Here is a 20,615-nt window from a genome sequence, read left to right as displayed (position 1 = left end):
GTAGTAAAACCCAACGCATTTTGGAAACTAAGTTTCCATGTTTACAGGTAGTCGACCCATTAGCTTAATCTTTTAAATATACAAAGTGCAAAGTTCTAAACACGAAAAAAATAAAGTGACACTGAAAACAGACTAAACATGTCGGCCATCTTACAGTAGCTTATGAAGTCAACTAAGAATATAGCCCCGTTCGGATGCATATTACAACAAAATATAGAAGCCATAAATGCTAAGCAAATCCATAGGAAAAAACATTCACAAAACACAATGAATGTTTCTTACTGAATTGAAACAAATTAATTTCTCAGAAATATTGCATATGTTACCATGATGAATATCTTTATAACAAAACACTACATAGCAGTCCACTATACAGATCAACCAGCCCAAAAAGGGCCTCAACATAATAAAAAACAGTTATTGGATCTCCTGTGGAAATATTCTAAAAAAGAATAATTGAAATGGTGGGAAGCAGTGACGCTGCAGAAATACTTGGATTGTTATCGAATACCCATGGGGGGAAGAATATTTGTGGTTCCACCTTATATGAATCCTGACCCTGATATGTTACAGGACTGGGCAGTGAATAATCACAAATGCAGTGTGAATATGATCACCATTTTGATTAAATATGCTTAGAAAGAAGGGGAATCTCTTCTTCAAGAAATGAATAATGTGGAGATATTATTAAAGGAGCTTTGCCAAAAAGAAGAATTTGATAGAGAACTTTTAAAGATAGAAAGCAGATTGGATAAAGTTGAGGAAGAAGTGAAAATTTAAGACAACCAAAATTTCTAAGGGACCAAGGTGGTCATTACAACCCTGGCGGTCGGTGTTAAAGCGGCGGTATGACCGCCAACAGGCCAGCGGTAAAAAAATTGCAATTCCGACCGTGGCGTAAACCGCCAACAAAGACAGCCACTTTAACACTCTGACCGCCACGGTGGTACAAACAAACAGCTTGGCGGTCACCGCCAACAGACAGGCGGGAGACAATGTACCGCCCACACTATTATGACAGGCCAATCCGCCACTTTTTCTGGAGCGGATTCACCGCAGATAAAAACACGACGGAAACAGGAATCCAGAAGGGAAAACGCTCACCTCTACACACCCCACGAGGAACGAGGACACTATGGACCTGGAACTCCAAATTCTTCCTGTAATAGTCTTCCTGCTCCTCTACCAGGAGCACGAACGCCGGCGGCGAAGACCACGGTGAGTACTGCACCTACGATACAGGGGAGAGGGGAGGCAAAAAACAGTGACACACACATGCAACACCCCCACCCTCACCCACTACAACACACACACTAATGCATATCAATACATCACAGTTACACCCCCAAACCCCACGGAAGAATGCAAAGACAATAGAAAATGAGTGTAACCATTGTAATATATTAAAAGCAAGTAGGCAGAAATATACATATACACCATGTACATAATATATACCAAGCATAGTAGTCCAGGTAGTGCTCTAAGAAAGTCCGTGGAACACTGGGACCACACGGTATGGGCGAGGCCCACACAAGATCCCCGACCATGACGGAGTGAGCACTGCAGGGGCATCAGAGAGCAACTAAACAGGCACCTCAGGGGGAGGGAAAGGGGGGAACCTCAGCCGGTTGAGTGCACGACGCCAAATCTACGAGGGGCCACATGCCCACTGTTCCACCCTGGGGAGTGCAAAGCCACAGTTTCTCAAGTCTCTACAGTGGGTGGGTTGCCCACTGTTCCATCCTGGGGAGTGCAAAGCCACAGTCTCTCAAGTCTCTACAGTGGATGGATTGCCCACTGTTCAATCCTGGGGAGTGCAAAGCCACAGCCTCTCAAGTCTCTACAGTGGGTGGTTTGCCCACTGTTCAATCCTGGGGAGTGCAAAGCTACAGTCTCTCAAGTCTCTACAGTGGGTCGGTTGCCCACTGCCATATCCTGGGGAGTGCAAAGCCACAGTCTCACAAGTGGATAACAGTCTCCACTGGTTCTGGAGGAGGCATGGTGCCCAGAGTGCTTCATCCTGCCAAGGATTGGGGTAGTGGATGCTTTCTTCCACTGGTTCTGGAGGGTGCATAGTGCCCAGAGTGCTTCATCCTGCCAAGGATTGCGGTAGTGGATGCTTTTCTCCACTGGTTCTAGAGTGGGCATGGTGCCCAGAGTGCTTCATCCTGCTAAGGACAGAGGTAGTGGATGACAGTCTCCACTGGTTCTGGAGGGGGCATGGTGGCCAGAGTGCATCATTCACCCCGTGACAGACTCAGTTGCGTCAGTGCCCTTGCAGCTCATGGACCAGCGGTGCTTGAGACGGCGGTGCCCTGTTCAGCGGTGCTTGAGTTGGCGGTACCCTATTCAGCGGTGCTTGAGTTGGCGGTGCCCTGTTCAGCGGTGCTTGAGACGGCGGTGTCCTGTTCAGCGGTGCTTGAGACGGCGGTGCCCTGCTCACCGGTGCTCGAGACGGCGGTGCCCTGTTCAGCGGTGCTTGAGTTGGTGGTGCCCTGTTCAGCTGTTCTTGAGTTGACGGTGCCCTGTTCAGCGGTGCTTGAGTTGCCGGTGCCCTGTTCAGTGGTGCTTGAGATGGAGGTGCCCTGTGCAGCGGTGCTTGAGACGGCGGTGCCCTGTTCAGCGGTGCTTGAGATGGCGGTGCCCTGTGCAGCGGGGCTTGAGTTGGTGGTGCCCTGTTCAGCGGTGCTTGAGACGGCGGTGCCCTGTTCAGTGGTGCTTGAGATGGCGGTGTCCTGTTCAGTGGTGCTTGAGACGGCGGTCACCATTGAAGGGTCTCAGCTGCTGGCGGTCCTTCAAGGCCCAGCGGGGCTTGTGCTGGCAGTCCTTCATGGCCCAGCGGGCCTTTTGCTGGTGGTCCTTCATGGCCCAGCGGGGCTAGTGCTGGCGGTGGCCTCCTGGGCAGGTGGGCTGGTGCTGGCATCCTGGGCAGCTGGGCTGGTGCTGGCGGTGTCCTCCTGGGCAGGTGGGCTGGCCCCTCCTGGGCAGGTGGGCTAGTGCTGGCGGTCCTGTCCTGGGAAGCTGGGAATGATGGCGGTCTTTTCCGCTGTGCTGCTCTTCCCAGACTTTCCGGGTTTCTTGTGGCCCTTCCCCACCTTGGAAGGTGTCACAGCTGAATCCACACTCCCACCGGGTCCCCTGGGAGCAGGTTTGGTGGCTGGAGTCTTCCCCCTCTCCCGCCGGGCACTGGCCAACTTCTGATGCTTCACAGGTGGGGGACTGTCTGTGCTGTGGCTCCGTGCCACACTGGCTGCCCTGGTGGCCGGTGCACTCTAGATTCCGGTGACTACAGGCACCACTGGTCCCGGAGATGTTGTGGCTGAGGTGTTAGTTTGGGACCTAGGAGACGGACAGGGTGGGGGAGGTGTGGGAAAGAGGTCATTGGTGGACAGGAAAAGTTTTTGGGAGACACTGAGATGGGTAGCTGGAGGGGGTTTGGGAGTGGAGGAAGAGGTGGTGGTTGTAGGAGGTGCACGTTTGGTGACTTTGGGTGAAGGTGCATGCTCTGGATGCTGTTGTGAGGTGGATGGCTGTTGGGTGTGTGTGTGCCTGCCTTTGTGTATCTTGGGAGGGGGCGTCACAGACACACTGGGAGAGGACACAGGGGACGTGTGAATGGTAGTGGGTGCACGTGAGCGGGGCGTGGTGGTGGGTGTGCTGGAGAGGGACGTAGTGGCTGTAGAGGTAGTACATGCAGGTGTGAGTGTAGATGAGACCTGGAGGGAGGAGGGAGACGAGGAGGAGGGGGACACGGTGGAGGCAGTGGATGTTGGTGTGTCTGCATGTGTGTGATGCTTGCGGGAGTGCCTCTGGGATGTGTGGTGCTTATGTTTGCCAGAGCTTCCCTTGTGTGCTGACGTGTGTGCATGCTGGTCTGTAGGTGTGCTTGGGATAGGCTGAGGTACAGGGGATTGGGTCTGGGTGGAGGAAGTTGGAGGGTGGAGGCTAGAGACGGGGACAATGGCTGCCATCAGAGCTGAGGCCAAAGTCTGAAAAGCTCGCTGAAGGGCCGCCTGACCAGAATGAATGCCCTCCAGGAATGCATTTGTTTGTTTCAACTGCCTCTCTACACCCTGAATGGCATTCAAAATGGTAGACTGCCCAACAGTGAGGGACCTGAGGAGGTCAAAGGCCTCCTCACTGAGAGCAGCAGGGGTGACTGGGGCAGGGCCTGAGGTGCCTGGGGCGAAGGTGATGCCCACCCTCCTTGGTGAGCGGGCACGGGGCAAAGGCTGAGGGGCTGCTGGGAGGGCGGTGCTGGAAGGGGGGGTGGTGGCCGTATCTGTAGATGCAGGGGGCACAGATGTTGCTGCCACCACAAGGGAGCTCCCATCAGAGGACGAGTCTGTGTCACTGGTGTCAGCTCCTGTCCCCGCCGTGGAGCTCCCCTCGCCCTCCGTCCCACTGGTGAACTCTGAGTCCGTAGTCTCGCCCTCCAGGGCCATGTGGGATGCAGCTCCCTCGTGCTCCGATGCCACTGCTCCTCTGCCTGATGATGCTAGTGCACACAAGAACAGGGAGACCACAAAAAGGGGGGGGGACGACAGAAGAAAGACATGTTGAGTGCATGCATTACCGCTACCGTTGGCGGACACAACAGACACAGAAGCCCCCTGCACTACGCCGCGCTCTTGGGCTCCACTGTTCAATTCCTGGGAAATGGCCTACCAGGCTATGGACGACATCTGCACACATTGATGACACATGGACATGACTAGGTGTACTTGGCACTCTACAGAGGTGGGGTGGGGTGCCACATGGCCTGCCTTACAGAGGCCCCTTGCCTACGGAACTCGCCCTGGCCTAGGTAAACCCACAGCCCACCTCCCCCACCCAGACACCTCCACTGCGCGCAAAGTCAGCAGAATGAGTGTGTACTCACCCCTTTGTGGCTGCTGTGATGCCCTCAAGCGCCCATCCAACTCCGGGTAGGCCACCACCAGGATCCTGAACATCAGGGTGGTCATGGTGCGACGGGCACCCCTCCCACGTTGGGAGGCCACCCCCAGCTGAGTCTCCGCCGTCTTCTTGCTCCAGCGGCGAATGTCCTCCCATCTTTTACGGCAGTGGGTGCTCCGTCTTTGGTAGACCCCCATGGTCCGTACATCATTGGCGATGGCACGCCAAATATCTTTTTTCTGGTGGGCACTGACCTACATGAAATGTACAGGGGAAAAAGAGAAGTTATTACCAACTGCACCGTCAAACTGATTGGCCCCCATCCCTACCCTTGCCATGTGGCACATGCATTCACCGTCTTTCATGCACGCAGCACTCTCCCCCCTTCCTTCTTACATCCAGCCCTCTCCACACAGGCATAGCCCATACAACATGCTCCCTGTGTACTTACCTGTTTGTCTGGAGGACCGTAGAGTAGCGTGTACTGGGGGAGGACCCCATCCACGAGTTTCTCCAACTCCTCCGATGTGAAGGCAGGGGCCCTTTCCCCAGACACTCGAGCCATTGTCACTTCCAGACCGAGTCACAGCAACACTTGCAATGTAGGTCCTCTCCTGTCGAAGATCAGGTATCGAGTGATTGAACAGATAGAAAATGGCGGTCACTTCCGCGGAGGTGCATACCGTCACCGCTGGCGTACATCGTCATTGGCTCCTAGGACCCATAGGGTCCAATGTTAACCAATGCAGCATTGCGCTGCGGTCTTCCACCGCCTACCGCGATGGTGTACAATGCCAGCGCAGTTACCTCACATCCCATTGTCCCACTTTACAGGTCAGGCAGCTGCCATTTCAGGGGCCCACATGGCTTCATTTTCAACTGCGTCACACATACATAGGCCTAGACTCTATAAACATACAGGCCATCTTTTGTGTAGGAATGGTGTTCTGTGTAAACTGTGGGTACGTACCTCTGAGTTGTTTGACTCTGTGCTCACTGTTGTCCTTCATAGGCACCGTCCGCTGGGACATGTGAGGAGATGGCGGCATCCTCCGGTGTACCGACCGTTGGTGGACCTGTCGACAATGGAGGAGCGACATGTGATAATCACATACAGGCTTGACCGTGCCACAATCCAGGAACTGTGTACCCAGTTGGAGCCAGACCTGATATCAGCAATCCGCCATCCCACAGGAATCCGACCTCAAGTGCAGGTGCTGTCAGTGCTCCATTTCCTTGCAAGTGGGTCTTTTCAAACAACAGTGGCCATAGCATCAGGCTTGTACCAGTCTATGTTTTCCAACGTATTGTCCAGAGTGTTGTCTGCCCTTCTGAAACACATGCGGAGCTACATCGTTTTTCCTCAGGTGGAGGATTTGCCTACAGTGAAAGGTGATTTCTATACCCTGGGACACATCCCCAACATCATAGGTGCCATTGATGGGACCCATGTGGCTTTGGTCCCCCCCACAGGAGTGAACAGGTGTACAGAAACCTGAAGAGTTATCATTCGATGAATGTACAGATGGTATGTTTGGCAGACCAGTACATCTCCCATGTGAATGCCATGTTCCCTTGCTCAGTGCATGACGCCTACATCCTGCGGAATAGCAGCATCCCTTATGTGATGGGTCAACTCCAGAGGCACCGTGTGTGGCTATTAGGTGAGCACCTGGAAACAAGTCAGTGGGAACGGTTGTCTGGGTCTGAGGATCTCCCTCCAGGTTAGTGCGTGTCTAACAGTTGACTCTCAGCATTTGCAGGTGGCTCTAGTTACCCCAACCTGTCATGGCTACTGACCCCAGTGAGGAATCCCAGGACAATGGCAGATGAACGCTACAATGAGGCCCATGGGCGAACTAGGAGGGTGATCAAGCGGACCTTCTGCCTCCTGAAGGCCAGGTTAAGGTGCCTCCATATGACAGGTGGATCCCTATTCTACTCACCAAAGAAGGTGTGCCAGATCATCGTGGCCTGCTGTATGCTTCACAACATGGCTTTGCGACAACAGGTGCCTTTTCTGCAGGAGGATGGTCCAGATGGCGGTGTTGTGGCAGCTGTGGAGCCTGTGGACAGTGAAGATGAGAAAGCAGAGGAAGAAGACATGAACAACAGGGACTCAGTGAACCAGCAATATTTCCAGTGAGACACAGGTAAGAGTACAGACCTGCCTACTACATGTACTTTAACACTACTACCTCTCTACTGTCTGTCGTTTTCACCCAGTGTATAGTCACTGAGTTGTCACTTTCCATTACGATTTCACAGATGTGGGTCCCACTGTGTGACATCTGCTTAGATTCCTCATGAACTAGAGCTGTGTGACATAGGTATGTTGACATTACAATTTAAAGAGCATTTTGTCACTGTAATTGCTGTTACACTAATTTGAAATCACAGACAGACTCCAGATTGTTTTGTGCTTTAAGTGTGTTTATTTAAGTGCTCAATATTGGAGGGGGTAGTGAAATGGTGAGGGGTGATGGCGGAGGAATGTCCATGGCAGAGTCCAGTCTATTAGTCTCACAGGTGCATTGCCCATATGGGCATAGGAAGTGGAGGTTGGGCAGTTTAAGTATGGACAGGGTGACAAAGTGGGCCAGTAGGATGACAATCAGGGTGGTCTCATTTCTTGGCGGGGGTCTTGGCATTGTGCTCTGTCTTTGTCCTGGATCTCAGGGACCGTTTGCGGGGTTGGTTCTCCCTTTGCAGGGGGTGGGGTGCTGGTGTGGTGGTCCTGTGGCTGGGCATCCTGTCCACTAGTGCAGGAGGAGGTGGTGGGCAGTTCAACGTCAATGTTAGTGTCAGGGCCCACTTGTAGTGCCACAGTGTCCCTCCTGGTGTTGAGTACTTCCTTCAGCACCCCTATGATGGTGCCCAGGGTGGAGCTGATGGTTCTGAGTTCCTCCCTGAAGCCCATATTCTGTTCCTCCTGCAGCCGCTGGGTCTCCTGAAACTTGGCCAGTACCGTTGCCATCTTCTCCTGGGAGTGGTGGTATGCTGCCATGATGGAGGAGAGGGCCTCGTGGAGAGTGGGTTCCCTTGGCCTGTCCGCCCCCTGTCGCACAGCAGCCCTCCCAGTTCCCCTGTGTTCCTGGGCCTCCGTCCCCTGGAGCGTGTTCCCACTGCCACTGCCCCCAGGTCCCTGTTGTTGTTGGGGTGGTGGCTTATCCTGGGTTTCCTGTAGTGGTGGACACACAGCTGATTGACGTGTCCTGGGGACGGAGGTATGGGCCCACTGGGTAGGTGCTGTGCTGGTGTTTCCAGAGGGGGGAAGGTCTGTGGTGACCTGTGACTGGGTGAGGGGAACCGACTTTCCCGAGGTCCCCGATGGGCCGGGCTGGTCATCTAGATCCAGTTGGACAGAGCTGCTGTCATCACTGTTGGCCTCTTCTGTTGGCGGTGTTGACATGTGTGGACCCTCCTGTCTGGTGACATTGGGTAGGGGTCCTGCAGGGGTATAAAAGGATGGTTATTACATCTGTGTGTGTCATGGTGCGCAATGGGTGGGTGATCGTGTACCCCAGTGCTTGCATTCCTGTGTGGGACCTTGTGTGATGATAATTTAGGGGGTTGTATAGGTTTGTGCAGTGGGCATGCTTTAGTGATGGGTGTCCATGCTTTGTTGTTGCATGCAGGGCTTGGTGTGGTTTGTGATGTTGGGACATATGTGAGGAGTTGGGGTGCTGGGGGTGAGGGTGGGGTTATGTGCTGTCATGCAGGTAGGGTGGGGGATGTAATAATTAAGATTTGTCTTACCAGAGTCCATTCCTCCAGCTACTCCTGCGAGGCCCTCAGGATGCAGAATCGCCAAGACTTTCTCCTCCCATGTTGTTAGTTGTGGGGGAGGAGGTGGCCAGTCCGCTAAACTGCAAGGTGGTGTCTTGAGACCACGGGACACACCTTCCCCCATAGGTCGTTCCACTCTCTTCCTGATGTCCTCCCGATTTTTTGGCTGCTGTCCCACTGCGTTGACCCTGTCCACTATTCTTCGCCATAGCTCCATCTTCCTTGCTATTGAGGTGTGCTGCACCTGTGATCCGAATAGCTGTGGCTCTACCCGGACGATTTCCTCCACCATGACCCTGAGCTCCTCCTCCGAGAACCTGGGGTGTCTTTGCCGTGCCATGGGGTGGTGTAGGTGATGTGTGGGGTGGAGTGTGTAGTGAGAAGTGTGCTGATATGTAGTGGGGTGTTGTGTGAGGTGCGTGGAAGTTCTGTGGGTGATGGTGTTGTGTGCCTGCGGATGCTGTTGTTCTTGCTGGTGCTGTCTCTCTCTGGCCTTCTTTCGGAATTTTTGGTCGTAGGGGTTTGTGGGTGATATAGGTGTGTGTTTTATATTGTAATGGGAATGTGGGAATGGTGTGTGTATGTGTATCAGGTGTGTGTATTTCGAATTGTCCAATGTAGCTGTGTTTTGTAAGAGTGTGTGTATTTTGAGCGCGGCGGTGTGTACCGCCAATGGAATACCGCGGTTGAAAGACCGCTGCGTGGATTCGTGTGTCGTGATAGTGTGGGCGTATTTCTGTTGGCGTGACAGTGGAGGTTTTGTTTTCACCAGTTTATCACTGACCTTAGGTGTGGCGGACTTGTGTGGGTGTTTGAATTTTGGCAGATTCCGAACTGTGGGTCATAATAGCTGTGGCGGAATTCCGCGGCCGCGGCGTTGTGTTGGCGGACTTCTGCATGCCGGTAAGCGGCTTTTACCGCCAATGTTGTAATGAGGGCCCAAATGGATTATGATAAAGGACAAATCTTAACGTTTGCTAAGATATACTGTATGATCAAATACGAATGAATCAACCTTTAACTAAGGCACAGACATGTGAGAGTTGTGGGGACCAACAAGGAATAAGGGTTCCAAATATAAAAATCATCAGTAAAGAAACCTCAGACAGCTTAATTGAACAAGAAAGTGATATCTCTTTTCATTCGATACCTGAAGGAGTGAAAACCAATATTTTAAAGGAATTTGATCTCCAGGCCCAGGGCCGACGGGCCGGTCAAGCAGGAAAGGGCAATTGCGGAGGTCATGAAGAAAAAGGTTAATTAAGAAGAAACTCAAAGAAAAGAGAAAATGCACAAAGCCCCCTGGGAGTTCTTACAAGGGGACTCACAACATTGAAATGAATAAAGAACTAACTGTAGTTAATCTCTCGGACAATGACCTCACTGAGTCTGAAAATCAGGTACTGTCTTTGAGATTATCATTTTATCCTACAGCTCCTTTTAATTACTCCCAAAGTAGAATACATTTGTTCCGTTTTGTGAGAAAGCTGAAATTGTTGAAATGGTTTACCACAAAACCTAAAATACATCAGAGGAGTATTGCAATCAAACCATTGAGTTTACTGACTAATGATGTAGAAATGTTACATACTTTGTGCCAGCTGGACAGCGAAGTTACCTCTGAACCTGAACCATTTCTTAGTTTAGTTAATAATGGCATTGATGTTGACCTAAGCTGTCATAGTGGGTTCAGGCTCAAATCTTTGTTTCTCACCCCCATTTATTAATGATGTCGTGTGTTTGAAAAAGGTTTTATCAAAGAAATGAACAAATTGAGACAAAAGAGAACAGTGAGAAAGGGGTAATTTGGAACACAGACATAGAGAAGCTATTAGAGCTTTACAGAACAACAACAGTATAGTGATTAAAAAATCCGACAAGGGACGTAATGTAGTGATTTTGCCTATTACAAAATATTTGAATGAAGGATTGAGACAGCTGAATGATGTTATCAGTTATGAAAGATCTAATGTGGGTGTTGTCAAAAAGGCTAATCAAACGCATTGGATGAAATTGGAGGAATGGAAAGACAGAGGACTTCTTGAATAGGAAGAATATCAGTTTTTGAGGGTAGATTTCCCTAGAATGCCAGCCATGTTTTGCCTCACTAAATTACACAAACATTTTAACCAATCCCCCTGGTCGACCCATTGTTTCATCGAATGGTAGCCTTTTGGAAAATACCTCCAAATATGTTGACTTTTTTCTGCAACCTTTTGTCACATCACTCCCTTCATACATCAGGGATACCACTGATTTTCTACGGATCATCACTGATATTCCTTGGGAGATGGATTTCTTAATAATGTGTCTTGATGTCAACAGCCTGTGTACTTGTATCCCCCATGATTTGGGGGTACAGGCTGTTAGAAATTTTTGCATACTGAAATATGATTTTGATGTGTCTTATGAATAATTTCTTTATTTTTGATAAGGTGATCTACAGGCGGAGACAGGGGACTGCCATGGGAACTTGCTTTGCCCCCAGCTATGCAGGTCTTTACCTGGGCTGGAAGGAGGAGCAAATAGTCAGGAATATTGATGTGTTTGAGACACATGTAATCCTTTGGGTCAGATATATTGACAACATCTTCTGCATTTGGCGAGATGACATCAATATGGCTCATAGGCAAAAGAGGATGGCAAGTTGACCAGTACTCTTTACTGGAAGGATACTGCTGGCAATAGTTTAATCCATGCCAGCAGCAGTCATCCCAAGAACTTGATACAAAGTATTCCATATGGTGAATTGTTGTGGGCTCATCGTAATTGTAGTTCTGATGTAGTCTTTCTACGTGAAGTTGAAGTCATGACGGAAAGATTTCTCCAGTGAGGTTACAGGAAATGTGTCATTGACAAAGCTATTGCTAAGGTGTCCCAGATCAATAGGCCAAATCTATTGATAAAGAAAAATGTGGGTCAACAAGATAAATAACCTATTAGTTGTATTACCACATAGAATAGTGGCAGTAAAAAAATACTGGGCTGTTTAAAAAACAGATGAAACCTTTTCTAAAACACTAGATGAGTTCCCACATTTCACTTTTAGAAGAAATGCTTCTTTGAATGATTCTCTTAACAAATGGTTGATACCTCAACCACAAGCCAAGAATCCAGTTCAGGGATTCTTTGTCAGTGGCAGATGTAAAGCTTGCAGACACAGTAGCAATTCTAAGAAAGTTGAATTTCCTACCATTTCCACACCTTTTGTGATCAAGAAACATCTATCATGTATGACAGATCACTGTGTTTACACCTTAATCTGTCCTTGCAACACATTTTACATAGGCAGCACTATTCATGCTGCCAGAAAATGAGTTTTGGAACATATTTGTCATAGTGAAAAAAGTTATCCAGTAGCTAGACATTTCAGGGATTTTCAAAGCCAAAGGGCTGATTTGTTAAAATTTGTTGTTTTGGATATCATTCCAGGAAGGGAAAGAGGAGGAAACAGAGTATTGGAATTGAGGAGAAAGCAATCTAGATTAATTATAGGTATGAATACCCTGCAACCCATTTGTCTGAATATGGGCGAGGAATTGGCAATACATATAGGTGACTAAGGGCCAGATGTAGCAAACAGTTTGCGAGTTGCAAATGGTGAAAATCGCCGTTTGCGAGTCGCAAACGTGTGTTTGCTATGCAGAAATGCATTTTGCGAGTCGGAACCGACTCGCAAAATGCATTTCCGACTCGCAAATAGGAAGGGGTGTTCCCTTCCTATTTGCGAGTCGCAGTGGTATGCAATTCCATTTGCGACCGCGTACGCGGTCGCAAATGAAGTCGCAGTTACCATCCACTTAAAGTGGATGGTAACCCACTCGCAAACTGGAAGGGGTCGCCATGGGACCCCTTCCCCTTTGTGAGTGGACCCACAAATATTTTTTCAGAGCAGGCAGTGGTCCAAGGGACAACTACCTGCCCTGAAAAAATCCGAAACTAAAGGTTTCGTTTTTTTTTTCTAAGTGAAGCTCGTTTTCCTTTAAGGAAAACGGGCTACACTTGGGAAAACGAAAACTGCTTTATTTAAAAGCAGTCACGGACATGGAGGTCTGCTGATCCCAGCAGGCCTCCATCCCTGTGAGTGCCCAGAGTCGCTATGGGGGCGCAAATTGCGACCCACCTCATTAACATTAATGAGGTGGGTCTTTGCGACCCCATAGCGACTCGCAGAAGGTGTCTGAGACACCTTTCTGCATATGGTTTTGCGACTCGGAGTCGCAATTTCCGAGTCGCAAAACCTAGTTTTGCTACATCTGGCCCTAAGGGTCATAGGCATCTCTTTTCATCTTTTTTTCACCATTTTGAATGTCTCATATTTATTGTCTTTTTAGTGTATAATAGAATTTTTAGTGCAGTTTTTCTAATTGTGAGTTTATTTCGTACTTCAGAGGTAGATTTATTGGGGGGTGATTGATTATGAAGATTAAGGAAGTTTTTCCCCATTTGAAAGTGGCAAAAGAGCTATTGTATCCTTTTTGTAGTTTTTTATTTTTGTGTTTTTTTCATAAATATGTTTGGGATTATTTTGTTATTATGTTTGTTGGTGATTAAACATCATTAGAACACTTTGTAAACAGCCCATCTGGGCTTACTTCACTCAATAGAGATTTATATGAGATAATCATGACTATATATTGTTTATGATTAAATATTGTTAGGTTTTGCATTTAGTATATAGTGCAATGCATAACTGTTTCATCAGAAAATTTTATTTTCATATATCAAATTGAGTATTGAATGGAAAAAGCCCTATTTGGGCTGGTTGATATGTGTAGTGGACTGCTATGTAGTGTTTTGTTATAAAGATATTCATCATGATAACATATGCAATATTTCTGAGAAATTAATTAGTTTCAATTCAGGAAGAAACCTAGATTGTGTTTGTTTCTATGGATATACAATTGGAGTGAGAAGTTTCTGACACTTGGTCACTCGAAGCCAGAGCATGGCCCCACTAAAGATAAAGATCCACATTCCACGTCCTCAGGTGGATTGGTTGGAAATTTAGAGTAGACTTCTGTGGTTCAAAGGAAATCACTTTGAACCACCCCCAAATTCAAAGACAAACTTTAGAATAACTAGGGATACTATCCTTCAGCACAGCAGAGTTGCATCTATGGCAAGGCAGGACTGGTGCTGCTAGACTGCATGGTGCACACTGCCACAGGAATCTGTTTTGCATAGGAAGAGGACTGTTGAAGGGAGGGATTCACAAAACCCTTCCTGTTTTGTGGTTGGCCTGAGCCGAGTGCCTGCTGCTGTGTTGTGACCTGAGGTGTGCTTTCCAAGGGCAGGTTTTCTGCCCCCTGTTCTCTGCAGAGGTATCAGGGGCATCAAAGACCTCCTGCATCATCTGCCGGTACCATCTTGGGAGTGGCACCCTCTTCTGGGCCTCCATTGTATGCTGGAATTCCCCAGGCAGCAAAGGCATGAGCATGGACTAAGTATGGTGTCTGTAGACTGGAATTAACTTGTGCAGAGCCTGAATGTACGGCGTTCACTTTAGGTGGGTGGCCCTTCAATGTGGGGACCACTTTACACAGACGTCTTGTGGTGTGAGCGGGATCACCCATTGTGGGACCACACATGTCCTCCTGTTACCTATTGAGTTGCATTTCTCTCTTGTGACCGTCAGCTGTAGACACATTGCATGCTGTGCCCCATTAATAGGTTGTGATCCTTGGAAGTGGGGTGCAACCGGACTTGTGCTATACAATGCTTTGTATGGTACTGATGAACTTGCATCATAGTGTGTGACCGGAGAGTCTGGTGCAACTAAAGTGCAGCAGGCATTGTGCCTCATTCCAGGGAGGTGTGGAAAATAAGTTCCTTGTGTGACCGGCTGATCTAGACTGACTCAAGTCCTTGAGTACTATTTGCTATGCCTCATTCTAGAGAGGTCCAGGATTTACATTCTTCAGGGAGTGTCCCTGAGTGTCTGGCGTGGTTCAAGTCATCACCCACCAGACTAATGCCCTCTCCTAAGGAGGTACTACATTGGAATTGTCTTTGGAGTGAGCATATGTTGGGGGTGATTCAGGTCATCGAGCCCCTGATGTTGTGCCTCATTTTTGTGGAGGTACCGAAATGAGCACTTTTCCCACGGGAGCGTAATCGTCTAGTGCTACTAAAGTCTCCGTGCAGCAGATGTGTTGCCTTCTTGTAAAAGGGGTTTGAACCGAGTAACTCGTCTTGTGCCCAAGTGATTCTCCCCCTGATTGTTGCAGACCTCTGAGTGAACCTCCTACAAGGATCCCAAACGTCTCCTTTCTTATTGTTGCCAGATAGGCGGTTGTCTTTCCATTCCCTCTGCCAATTTGTCCCCAAGATCCTGGGTAGTGTGACTCAGACTTGGGCTGTGAGGGGCCTAAAATCCAAGGAAAGGTTTGACTCAATTTATGGTTTGTGGTGTGGCAGATAGATGAAGCTGGTTGGTGGGTGGGTGGGGGGTTGTTTGGCACTCAGGGCACCTGCAAACACAGTGGCTCCCACTAGCTTGATGTCAGGGTGACACATTAGGATGCTGGGAGCATGGCATATGAATGTGTATGTGCACAAGCCAACTAGTACCCGTGGCACTGCCTGGTAGTGCAGACTGGATGCGTGGGAGTGAATGTGGGTGACTGCGAAGGCAGCACCATGATGTTGTTGGTCACGTTCTTCTTCCAGAGAATTGCTGAGGCTCACATTATGATATACTAGTGCGGCCTAGAACGCAGTGCTATTTGGAAATGTTACAACCCTTGTATGTTGCTGCTAGCGTTGGGAACTGGGGTGCATTCTGAATTTACGTGTCATATCAAAGTTTGTAAACTATAGGATAGGTCTTGTGCTGACAACGTTTGGCACTGCCTGAGGGTGCTGGGAGGGGAAGTATAATTTTCTCACTTGTACAATTTGCCACAATGGCGGAGGAGCGTCACCAAGCTAAGAGCCAGCAGCAGAAAAACAAAACAAGATTTGAATATCTTTTTATTTTTCTGCAGTTTGCTCAGCTAGCATGTACAGGGAGGGGAAGGGCTGGGCCACGGGAGATGGGAGTCGGGATGAGGACGAAATGTGCATGTGTGTTTGGACAGCCTAAGACGGCCGTACAAACACACTTGGACACTTAGGTTTCTCCAGCACAGCTGTGTACACAGCAGGACTAGAGAAACTGCACAGACCCCATGATTGTGTCTGAGCTGCAGTCACTGCCACTCAGACCAATCCTGATGCTGCTTACATGCGATGTTTAACATGTAAGCAGCGCCAGGATTGATGGGGAGCCTCTTCTTTTGTCCCAGTGAATACTGGGGCACCAGAAGAGGAAAGGAGGACGAGCGAGGCAGCAGGAGAGGACAGCAGCTGCGACAAACAGTACGTTTTTAAAAAATGTAATTTAATCCCCCTGTCGTACTCGCTGTCTCCCCGCCCCTCTCCTTGATTTCTGCGGCAACCACCACTACATACTGTTGTTGTTACTCAGAGTTGGGCTGAATATTGTGAACTCTATTGCAAAACATGATTTGTGCCCAGATTTCCAAGATACTCATGCTGTCCTGACAGGGAAACACCCAGAACAACGACTTCGAAACCACAAAGTCAAGAAAAACTAAAGCGAAACAACGCTTTTGTGATCCACAACTTCCTGGTTTTGGTACCTTAACCATGCATGTCTGAACCACGTACATGCGTGGTTAAGGTATAGAATAAGGGAGTCGGAGTCAACACGGTGAAGGAGGAGGTAAGTTGGGCTGGGACTGGGGCTATTTTTTTGGGGGGGGTAGGGTGGGGGGCTCGGGGTGATTAGGGTTTAGGGGGAGGAAGGTCAGGGTTTAGGTTTAAGGGGTGGGTTGGGGTGTTTAGGTTATTGGGGCGGGGTGGGGACTCAGGGTATTTTTTGTTTTTGGGGTGGGGTAGGGGGATGGGGGTGATTAGGGTTTGGGGGATCAGGGTTTAGGTATAAGGGGTGGGTTGGGGGTTGGGGCGTTTAGGTTTTAGGGGTGAGGGTGGGGACTCAAGGTATTTTTAGTTTTTGTGGTGGGGTGGGGGGCTGGGGGTGATTAAGGTTTAGGGGGGCGGGGGTCAGGGTGTAGGTTTAAGGGGTGGGTTGGGAGTTGGGGTGGTTTAGGTTTTAGGGGATGGGGTTGGGGTTGTGGTAATTTTGGGGATGGGGGTTGGGCTAGTTGTGGGGATGGGGGGTTAGGGAAATTTTTGGTTTGGGGGGCAAGGGGGGAAGGATGCTGGAACCGTGCATGCTGATCGGTAATGCCTTTACAAGGAATGCGTTTACAATTGAAAAATCATTGTAAACGCATTTGTGGTAAAGACATTAGTGATTAGAACGAGGTTGTTGTTCCTACCTCGTTGATGAGCCGTGGGTGCTTAAAGCACTCGTGGCTCTGACATATAACCGTTGTGGTGGGGAGGTGCTGTGTCTTTGCTTTACACATTGTCTGTGTGATAAGCCTGACTGCTCTGTGCCAAGCTACCCAAACTTGTATTGACCTTCTTCAGTCCAGGAAGAAAGAATATGGCAGTAGCAACCTTGGGTCAGATCATACTACTGATTGTAGTATGAATACATAATCACTGTGTTGTGCAACGTCACCCAATGGACTTTATTTATTATCAAGATCACACTGTTATGTGATTCTTCAGATTCATTTTAGCATATGCCTTTTGCTAAATTTGAGGTTAGTAACAGAGTGCACAAGATGTTTTTTTAACAAGTTTTGCAATCATTCATGATTGCATTTAGCAATGTTTCCCTTGGCATGTTCTCTCCAGCAATTGACACTGACAAGTGTAGGAGATTTTAAACATACAGCAGCGCATCGTGTGACAGTGAACAGCTTTTAAGCTGACATTTTCCTTGCAAGTCGAAAAGAAAAAAGAAACCTCAGTAATTTACTGCTTTGAAATGGATAATTTTACTGCCATTGTGGGTCTAGTTAGGATTGGATTTTGTAGGATTAAAAGCCTGTATCAATTATTCATCTCTTATAAAAATGTGAATTTATGAAGAAACGGATAGTACTGTGATTTCAGAGAATTAGGCTGTAAAGAATTTTGCACTGCTCTGTTTCCTACTGTCACTTTGAGTGGTCTCTCTAGTTCACGCTTTAATACACACATCCAAAAGATAGCCCTTTAACGGGAAACCTATGGTTTATATGTGATGCGTCCCACTATATGCCAGACAGAGCAATATCAGATGTGAAACATACTACTTGGATATGAAATATCGGTCGAAAACGCAGGCCACTAAATATCCGCATCAGGAATACAGACATATTAAGCTAAGAAGAATGTTATAAGACTCTTCTTCGTCTTCATCTAATTTGATTGCAAATACCAGAAAGTGAAAATGTTCAGTGGCATCATTTTGATGAGTGAGTGAAAAGGCTGCCATGAACTGAAGGATAAGAACCACGGAACTGAAGAATAAGAACCACGGAATTGAATACACCAATCCGATGGATGGAAACACTCAATGCAACACTTATTTACCACTGTAAGTTCATCCATTGTGCATTCCAATTCACTGATTTTTGGCAGCTCTGTTGCAGAGGGGCAAACAAACGAAAATCAAGGGCTGTCCACCCCCTCCGAGGCAATCCAGATTGAACTTCTGGGTGACATCCATCTTTAATCGTATCCCATGCCTCCTATTTTCATCTGTGATGGAACCTTTGAGACCCTTTGCACAACCATCTTCAGCTGGATTTATTGCTCCCTCCTGCGTAGCCTCACAGAGATAACAAAAGCAAACAAATATATTATAGATGAAATTGGCTGATGACTGGGTTGAAGTATATCGAAACCCTAAACTGTGACTGTTATACGCACGGCCCTCGTTACAAGTTGCTCGGAGTGATATCTTCATGGGTGACACTAGTCAGAGCAATGACGAGTCCTTCCAAGTTTTAAGCCCAGCAGTTTCCATGTCTGGAAACACCAGTCGAAGTTTCGCTAGGTACAAATCTGCACATGGTAAAATCACAAGTGCAGAGGGTCAAGAGACAGCAAAATCACCAACCACCCAACTTGAGCCCCATGGCAGGAGCAGACAATGGTCCCACAGATATTTCCAAGCCTCCCCCACATCCTTAGCACTTACACCCACCCTCAAAAATTCACCATCTACTCAGAGCAGGTGGTGAATGTGTGCATTGTAATTACTGAAAGCCTATTGTGAAGAATCCAACCAATCCAGATATTTCGAAACTGGGAACTTAAATTATGATCCCTTTCACTCACTGGGCGATACAAGCTCCAATCAGTAAATTCATTGTAGTGGAGTTAGCTAGCCAGGAAACTTGTATTGTTTGCTTTAGAGAAGCTTTTGTTGTACCTCATCTGACTGTGGTGTTAGTCCTCTCCTTGAGTGAAATACTTTTCCATTGCTATTCCACAGATAGTCATTGGTGCCAACAGATGACAAGCTCATTACAACACTAATGGCACGCACAAGTGCAGACCCTGACTGCCTTGCCGTCAATGCCCTCAACTGATACACGGTCTTAGAGAAAAGCTGACCTTCACATAGACCTCTCCCGTGGCGCTGTTTACCCTTCCGTTTTTTATAGTAAAGATTTAATTAAGTAATTGAACGGCCTATTAACTATTGTAGAAAAATAACCTGTTTGAGTGAAGACCCTTACCTTATATAGGCTACGATTGAATATGAATGTTCTCAAAAAGACATTCCAATACTCTGCACGAGCTTTCAAATTTTGTAAAGAGTTAAAACTAACAGGAAGAAGAATGCAATTATATTGCCCTCGCTGAACGATTGATGGGGTGACACTTGCATGCTTGTGACTGTGAATCCATGCAACAGCTGGCATTTAATCATTGACTAATGCTCACTTTCAAAAATGATTTGTTTGCTCCATGTCTCTGATAACAGATCCGAACGAGTCCCATAGTTTGTTCTCGACAGTAAGAATCAGGCTAGTTACATACTCTCTCCTAGAACCGGTAGACTATCGTGTTTCAAGGTATATTTCACAATTGTGTGTTTGAACCAACAACAGCTATAGGTTGTAGGTAAGCATATTTTGTAGAAAAGTGTCTTCCTACAAACATGAAAAGTACCAAAATATTGACTACCACAATACTGCGAACTACTCCTATAGGTAAATATACATATTTATATCTCTCCATACCTATGTCATTTGAGATGTCAACAATGTAATTGAACATGTCATGAATGATGTAATACATCAGGTCATCAGCAATGCATAAATTATAACTGTTGAATTTCAGCGTCTCTTTTAGTTTAAAAATGTATTTTTAGTCTCCATTTTCATCTAACTATAATGTCAATACAGGGACATTGAATCAATGACTACGTGGCTGGATGATGAGGCATCCCCTACTATGTGGATCTGAATTGATGTCTCCTTCTCATTCCCCCCACCCGCTTCCCACATCATCAATGCAAATTTTCATACAGGGTCATTTTTCAGTGGGACAAGATTGAACTCTATAGTCGGCCCACACTCCATTGCTTTTAAGCACTATAACTTCAGATATTCTTTACAAATTCATACCTCAAGTTTAACTTATTGTTTTTTTGTTGATTTGGTTTTGTTTTACTCATAAAAATATAATCTACTTTTGTAAATTGGTGTAGAGTCTTTTTGTGGTGTTTCTCTGAGTTACTGTTCTACTTTGCGCATTGCCTCTTAAGTTAAGCCTGTCTGCTCTGTGTCAATCTACTAGACGGTGAGCACATCTTAATTACTGGTGAGTAGCTGACGTACCCTGTAGTCCCTACTTGGACAGGGCGCATACCTCTGCAACTAGAGACCCAATTTCTAACACTGGTGATCAGCGATGAGGATAGGGTTTGTGCAGTGAAATACAATAGCTATGTTTCTTCAGTAATTGTTTATATTTCTATTCTCCCTGATTGGCAGGTTTGCTTTTTA

The sequence above is a fragment of the Pleurodeles waltl genome, chromosome 2_1, assembly GCF_031143425.1.
Source record: "Pleurodeles waltl isolate 20211129_DDA chromosome 2_1, aPleWal1.hap1.20221129, whole genome shotgun sequence".
Taxonomy (NCBI): Eukaryota; Metazoa; Chordata; class Amphibia; order Caudata; family Salamandridae; genus Pleurodeles; species Pleurodeles waltl.
The sequence above is the reverse complement of the archived record's forward strand: the minus strand, read 5'-3'. Positions refer to the sequence as shown.